This window comes from Gadus macrocephalus, chromosome 16, assembly GCF_031168955.1.
Source record: "Gadus macrocephalus chromosome 16, ASM3116895v1".
Classification (NCBI taxonomy): Eukaryota; Metazoa; Chordata; class Actinopteri; order Gadiformes; family Gadidae; genus Gadus; species Gadus macrocephalus.
In genome coordinates this window covers 2,689,639-2,697,138 of record NC_082397.1, presented here as the reverse complement: position 1 = coordinate 2,697,138, position 7,500 = coordinate 2,689,639, and the positions used below count along the sequence as shown (strand labels likewise).

The window sequence follows — 7,500 nt, the reverse complement described above, 5'->3', positions numbered from 1 at the left end:
CTCCCCATTATCCTCTCTCTTGCACTCTGTTCCTCTCTCTCTCCCTAGCACGCATGACTTTAGATCACTTTTAATGACTTTATATCGTTTTGTGTTGTAATTAGATTGATGGCCCCAACAAGGGGAACCCTCTTAAAGTGGTAATTTCTGCACTGAAGAACAAGAGGGGTAGAGGGGGATATGAAGCCTTTAGGCGGGATGGAACATCAATCAGACACTCATTGAAAGAGAAATGATGAACTGAAGATGCAAGGACTTAATACGCCAAATTCTGCTTTAACCTGGTTGGGTTCATTTTGATCAGAGCGAAAAATTTCCACCGTCTAGCAGATAAACCACCTCTGAGCGTCACCTGCAGAGAGCTCACGCTTGGCCCGAGCGCTCCTTCTAGCGCTAATTCTAGTTCATCTCGAGTGTTCACTATCTGTGTGCCGGCCCGCATGCTCGTTGATCTCACCCTTTCTTCCTTCGATGAGGTAGAGGGAGCCGCCCGCCTGGCTGCGTATCTCTCAAATAATATTAAACCCCCCCCGCCTTCCTGTTCTGCGCCACTGTTGTAGTTTTATCTTTTTTTTTTCTAACATTGCGATGCCGTGCATCTACGCGTCCGCGGCGTCCTCTCACGGTGAGATGGACATGAACGTGCCCCCATGTCTTTCTGCGCTCGTGTATCTCCAGGTGGGGCGAAGAATGGGCTCTGGGGCATTCCTGGCACGTCTCACAGTTTATGGCGCGAGCGTGACGGCCAAGTGCGTGGAACTATCTGCCCCGGCGGCCCGCCGCCGCGCCTCATCCCTCCCGGTGGTCCGAGCGCGGCAGAAGCCAGCGCACAATTACAGAAACAAAACACTCAGATAGTAGTGGCAGGCTGGAACCCTGTCGGTGCGGAGTGTGTGTGCGTGTGTGTGTGTGTGTGTGTGGGAAGGTGGTGTGCAGAGTGTCATGTCATGTGTAATACTGTGTGTGTGTGTGTGTGTGTGTGTGTGTGTGTGTGTGTGTGTGTGTGTGTGTGTGTGTGTGTGTGTGTGTGTGTGTGTGTGTGTGTGTGAGTGAGAGAGAGAGGAGAGACAGGGTGGGCCAACCGCACATGGGAGGGGAGGGGGGAGGGCTGGGGGAGGGGGGAGGGCGGGGGGAGATATCTGACTAGGATCACCATAACACCTTTTACCTTAACAGACGTGACGCTCACAGGACCTTAGACAGAGGGAAGGCCTGGTAAAAACCAACCTGGCTCAGAAACTACAGCCCTGTAATACGTTAACACTCACTCTGTGTTCAGGGGCACTTGATTCCCTCCTCAGAGGCGCTGAACTTCTCGTATGTTGGCTGAGATAAGCTGAATTCCTCAGTTTGTGCATTAAGTGTTATTTTTCTTTCTTTGTTTTCCCTGTATTTGATCTCTGCTGGTCTGCCAAGCAACACACACACACACACACACACACACACACACACACACACACACACACACACACACACACACACACACACACACACACACACACACACACACACACACACACACACACACTACCTGGTCATCTAGCTGGCACGCGGTCAGGTTGTGCTGCTTGTTCACAGGGGCAAACTGGATGTGTTTCAGCCAGCTCCCAGTGTCTGGCTTGCTGGCATCCACGCACAACTTCACATGGCCCGGCCCATCCGAGATCTGAGGGGTCAGGGGAAGAGGGCAGAGGAGAGAGATAGAGGGAGGAAGGGAGGAAGAGAGGACAAGATCAGACTTTGATCTGTGTCAGCCCAGGTAACTGGGGCTAAACAGAGACTCACCGTACATGACCTCCCACAGAGGAATACAAGTGTAATGTTAGAACTCTCTGTGGGGCAATACACATGCTGATAAAGGCTGTGCAGGCAGAACAGAGAATGCAGCCCATATCAGCCAGGCCCGATTGCACACTCAATCTCAGGAAGGATGGGACATATTCATGTGATTCTTGATCTTTCAGCAAATACAACCCTCATGCAAAATGTTTTATTTAGTTTTCTGGGAAAAAAATACAATACTTGACATTTAATTATTACAAGCTTTATAATATATTATTAATGCATTATGCACTTCCAATTATCATCCCCGTTTTTTTTGTTTTCGTTACATATTTTAAAGAGCACAAAACAGAATTATTTTACCTTTTTTGAAATGATTCATATGGCCTATTATAAAATTATATTTAAATACAATTAATAAAATAAAATGACATGACATGTGAACTACACTACTAGAATATAACATTAAAAATGATTTATTTTACTGCCCCTTTTGACAAACAATCAGGCATAATTCTCTGCTGCAAATTTAAGTCATTTAAAAATCATACAAATAACCTTTAATGTTTAATTTCAACTCATTACTCATGCATAATTGAGTGCATTTTACATTCAAATGGACACAAATTGTCTCAACAAGGATATCATTTTTTTAAATCGAAAAACAAATTATATTTATGAAATGTTGCAATTGATATGTAGTCCTACATAAAACAATATATATTAATAACGTTACACATAAAAAAACGTAATAACAGTAAAAAAATGTTTTATTGATGTTAGTTGAAATGTGTTGTTATGTAGCCTACACTTAAGCCATATACAGATACTTAGCCCATGGAATCATTACTTCAACATAAAAATAATAAGAAAAAGGAATTCAATAGAGGCCAAATAAATAGCCTGGGTTTCAACAAATATTAGGCCTGCATTAATAAATGGAGGACTTCGATGCTTTAAAGAGAAAATCTTCCGACGAATTGTAAAAGTTTAACACAGTTTAAAATCTTAATATTTAGGCAATAAATGACAACTGTGCTATATATAAATATAAATCCATCACAATGTTGGGATACAACAAGGAATTGCTAAAATCCCCAATCCGTCTTTGTATAATCTCCTTCTCTGAATAAATATTTAGATTGTCTCATGCCCTTTGTCCTCAACAACATTACATTTTACACCATATTTATCAAGTGGCTCGTGTTTATCTCTTCTGTTTTACAACCGCTAAACGGCCGGTCAGAGAATAGACAACAAACCCCTTTAACTATGTCCGAGAACAATCCAATTAAAAACATGCATTTTGTTTGTCTCTTCTTACCGTGGAAACTCCTGCAACTCAATTAATTTGTCCAGACGGTCTGCTGCGCGTCTCAGTGAATCTCACCGAACTGCGCTCCGCGACAGCGTTTAGGATCACCAAACTAGAGTTGGATAAAACCACGTCTCGGTTACTTTGTGCTCTTCCAGATAGCCCGCTGTCCCGGCGCTGCTTCAGATCGACCCAACGTAAGAGACTCGCGGATCTCTGTCTCACAGATCCCCGGCAAGACGATCCCCGTGTTCAAACTCGCTTTATTGTCATGTAGTCATCGGTAAATCCCTTGGTGGTAGGCTACAACAACTTGCTCCAACTTCCAAACTGCGAGATCCGCCCGGCGCAGTGTGTGTCGCCTCCTCACACACCCAGGTGTCCGCTGGCGACAAATCAACTTCGCTTCTATTTTTTTTTCTTCTCCTCTTCTTCTGCCCCTTCGGTCGGACTGTTGTGTCTGGTGTCGAGGATCGCACACCTACTTTCCGCGTCTTCGACTCCTATCCATGCGCCGGTGTTTGTGTGTGTGTGTGCGTGTGTGTGAGTGTGTGCGTGTGTGTGTCTCTTAACGAGGATCCTGCTCGCCCATCCGTACTGAGCGGTGCAGAGGGACTGTCTCTTTCCTGCTGTCTCCGCTCGGAAGCGACGCTCCTGGTTGTAAACGTTAAAGTGACAGTGGATCCCAGGGCTGAGGGGGGGTCAGCGAGAGGTCGTGGTGCGGGCTAACTGATTCACTTTTGATTGCATATAGACTACGCTAAATAAGCCTGCGTTGTATTGTTTTACTCAACTCCGACTAACAAATTAATTCATTATCATTTCGGCATTTCGCCCACATTCACAGGCCTATAACTTTGGCCGCTGGTTTAGAAAATAATAGCCTATATGTTTCTGAATAATAATAAACCAGACACATAGCCTATCCATGTGTCTGACATCCAATGAACACGTTGTCTGCCTATTTTTATAATTTGAGTAAAAGTTTTATTTTTCTTGTTTACTTGATGTATTTTTTTTTCTGCTCTTTACACACCTGCTCTACCCAAAGCCATGCACCATATAGCCTACTCTTCTGTTTAAAACACAGGTCAGACGGAGCAGGGTAAACAGAGGATGGGCCTGGTCGATATTTGTAGGATTTCCCCCGTGCGCGCAGCACTCATACCACACACCAGCCTATATCCATAAGGGTTAAAGCATACATCTTCAATGTTTCCTTATCTTAAATGTATTTACAAATCATGGCCAATAAAAAAGATAGAGGCTACGAGGATTCCCCTTCTCTTCTGATGTTCCCAGAATGTTCGCGTCGTTTAGGGCTATGAAGTGCTGCAGCATATATTCACAGTCTTTAATTACAATTAAGCGTTTGCAAATAAAAACAAAGGGTCCGTAAAGGACCATACGCGAGGGCTTTTATTAGGCAGCTCATAAAGCTCGGGAGCCCGGAGAGAGCCCAGTGATGAGATCAGATGGTGACGGATACACGCCTCGCGCTGGCCATCGCCCATTTGACATTGACCTTCCATCCCAGATAATGCCTATTGTTTTACTAAATCGCGGAGCAAATGGGCAGGAAGGACAGGAAAAAATCATGTGTAAATAAGCCAAGACCCCGCCACTGATTCCCACCGTCCGTCCGCTCCCCGAGAGGCGAGGAGAGAGACCTTCGCCCGGTCATTGATTTCCTGCCTCTCCTCGACTTGTCCATTGTTGGAAGCCTTTTTAATTTAGCAATAAATTGGGAGAGCTCAAGCCGAATGAGCTGTTCTATTTTCTTCCTGTCAGGGTGAGGAATTTGTTTTATGATGCATTGTGTATTAAATACAAGTAATCTGGGAAAGTGATTGCTCCGCGGCCTCCGCCGGTCCAGTGGAGGGTTGTGGTATAGGAGAGACCAGGACTCTCTGGCCGGGGTGGAGGAAGCGAGCGCTGGTAAACAAGAGAAGGTTTGTGGCTATCACCGGGGGTGAACTGGTGTGAAAGTGGCAGGAGGGAGAAACCGCCCTCACTGAGGAAGTGTGCATTACCTTCCCCAGTCAGAAGATGGCGTGCTCAACTGAAACGTTTTTGAGGGAAATATGCATCTGAACTTCCAGATATTAATACAACTTGTTTTGTTGTACTAATAAGCGAGTATGGCCAGATCAACAAAAAACATTTTATTTTATTGAGTTCTTATTTTTATTTCGTGTTTATCACATTTGATATGCCTAATCAATTGCACTTAATCCACTAAAACTGCAATAAAGGTCTATTATTAGGAAAGTAGTGTGCCAAACAGATTTTTTTTAAATCGGGAGCATTGTTTTATCTTTCTATAAAAATAAAGCCAAAAACATCTAGACTGCATCCAATTGGTATAGATCAAATATAAAAGATCAAACATCTTTACAAGTCTGAACGGCTGGCAAAGCTCATGAATTCACCATCAAAGTGTAATGGTATGAAATGAAATCACGGCAATTATTTACAAAACATTTTTCGCATTTTGTATTTATTTTGTCAATTTGCCATAAACAGTCTGATAAGGCGGGGTTGAATAGGTCTGGTTCATTTGAACATGTTTGAAAAAAGCCCTTTATCAACAAATTACAAACAACTTGCTTCCGGCAATGCATTTTATAGTCATTTTATGGCGCTTTTGAACCCTTTTGGTCCGTTTTGAGTTTGTATTTTATAAATTGTAGGCCTACGTGCTTTGATATTCTGTGCATTTCTTGCAGCGAATAAATAGCGAGTCGTTAAAGCCTATGGATCTTAATCAATTAGGCACACTGCAAAACGCATCTACAAACGCAAATAGCCTAGTACATTTTCACTATCTTTTCCTTTAATTTATCTTAAATTCACTTTTTTGAGTAAACCATGGATAATTTGTCGGCTCTCTTTCGACGGCGTACTAATGTTTATCGCTTGCATATAAAAGAAATGCATTTGTAAAAAGTTTCGTTGAAGGGAAAAATCGTGCATTTGCAGCCATACACGAGAACTCCGCGTGGACGGGGATTCCATGTGGGTTGTAAAGGGGCTCAGAGCGTGCTGCTGCCGCACGGCTAGACGGCACACACACACACACCACACACACACACACACACACACACACACACACACACACACACACACACACACACACACACACACACACACACACACACACACACACACACACACACACACAGACACACACACACACACGTGCACAAACCAAACACACACACGCGCGCACTCACACGCTAGCAAATGGAAACAGAGACCGACTAAGGTGCACATTCAGCACATCCTCCAGGACAGAGGGAAAAATAAAGAAAAAAGAGAAATATCGAAGGCAAATCCACATGAAATAGTCCCGCCATTCAAGGCGAGACCTCCCATTGACACGAGCGAGAGGCTGCATTAAGTCTCCATCATGAGTTAGAATGCATACGACCCCCCTGTGCCATTTATTATGCTTAGGTGTGGGCGATTCAATCAAGTGGCCAAACCCCGTTTACAGCTCAAACACACACTTTCCCTTTTGCGGACACCAGATCCCACATTTTTCGTAACAAAAAACCCTAGAGCCAAAAATATACGGGCCGGCTAATTATAGACCGATAGACCTTTAGGAAAACCGCGTCATGTTAAACCATTATTTTACGATTTTGCAGGCTCTTATCACATCTAAGCAACTCGATTTTCTTCAAATATCCATATTCCCCCAAATCAATATTAAAACAAGGCGCAGGAAACGAAAGCGGAAAATGTAAATAGGAAAAAATGTCCTCTGGTCTGGAAGTAGGGCCCGTCGTGAGCGGCGTGTTAATCTGCACCTTAGTAATTTGGTTGTGCGGGAGAAGACAGAAGCCCCGTTGCTGTGCCCTGCACTTCATAATCACTGCTTTATGTGGACAAGGTCAGCGGCCCCTCTGGCTCCGCCTGGCCCCTCCGAGAAACGCAGCGCGCCCGGCCATGTTTACCCCGGCCCGCCCGGGGGCTCGCAGAACCAGCCTAGCTCACTTCTACTTACTTTGGATTATTTTCATTGCCGGGGTCAGCCAGGCATTCCGACAAAGAGAGAGGAAGAGAAAAAAAAAGAAAGAGAGATATAGAGAGAGCAAGGGAGGAGAGCGAGGGAGGGAGAGAGATAGAGAGAGAGAAAAAAGAGGGAGAGAGAGCGAGAGGGAGAGGGAGAGAGAGAGAGAGAGAGAGAGAGAGAGGGGGAGGGGGAGAGGGAGAGAGAGAGAGAGAGAGAGAGGGAGAGAGAGAGAGAGAGAGAGAGAGAGAGGGGGAGGGGAGAGAGGGAGAGGGAGAGGGAGAGAGAGAGAGAGGAGGGGGAGGGAGAGAGAGAGGGGAGGGAGAGGGAGAGAGAGAGAGAGAGTGAGAGAGAGAGAGAGAGAGAGAGAGAGAGAGAAGAAGAG

At 44.9% G+C, this 7,500-nt stretch overlaps 1 protein-coding gene across 1 annotated transcript in view; it reads right to left on the bottom strand.

Annotated features, from left to right (window-relative positions):
* Positions 1-3,961, bottom strand: part of LOC132474626 (histone-lysine N-methyltransferase MECOM-like) — an 11,067-nt gene extending 7,106 nt beyond the window's left edge. The window contains exons 1-2 of the mRNA XM_060075420.1: positions 3,107-3,961; positions 1,532-1,666 (exon numbers count right to left, since the gene is read on the bottom strand). The gene's annotated coding sequence lies outside the window, so the exon portion shown is untranslated. The remainder of the gene's footprint in view (positions 1-1,531; positions 1,667-3,106) is intronic.
* Between the last annotated feature and the right edge of the window lie 3,539 nt (positions 3,962-7,500).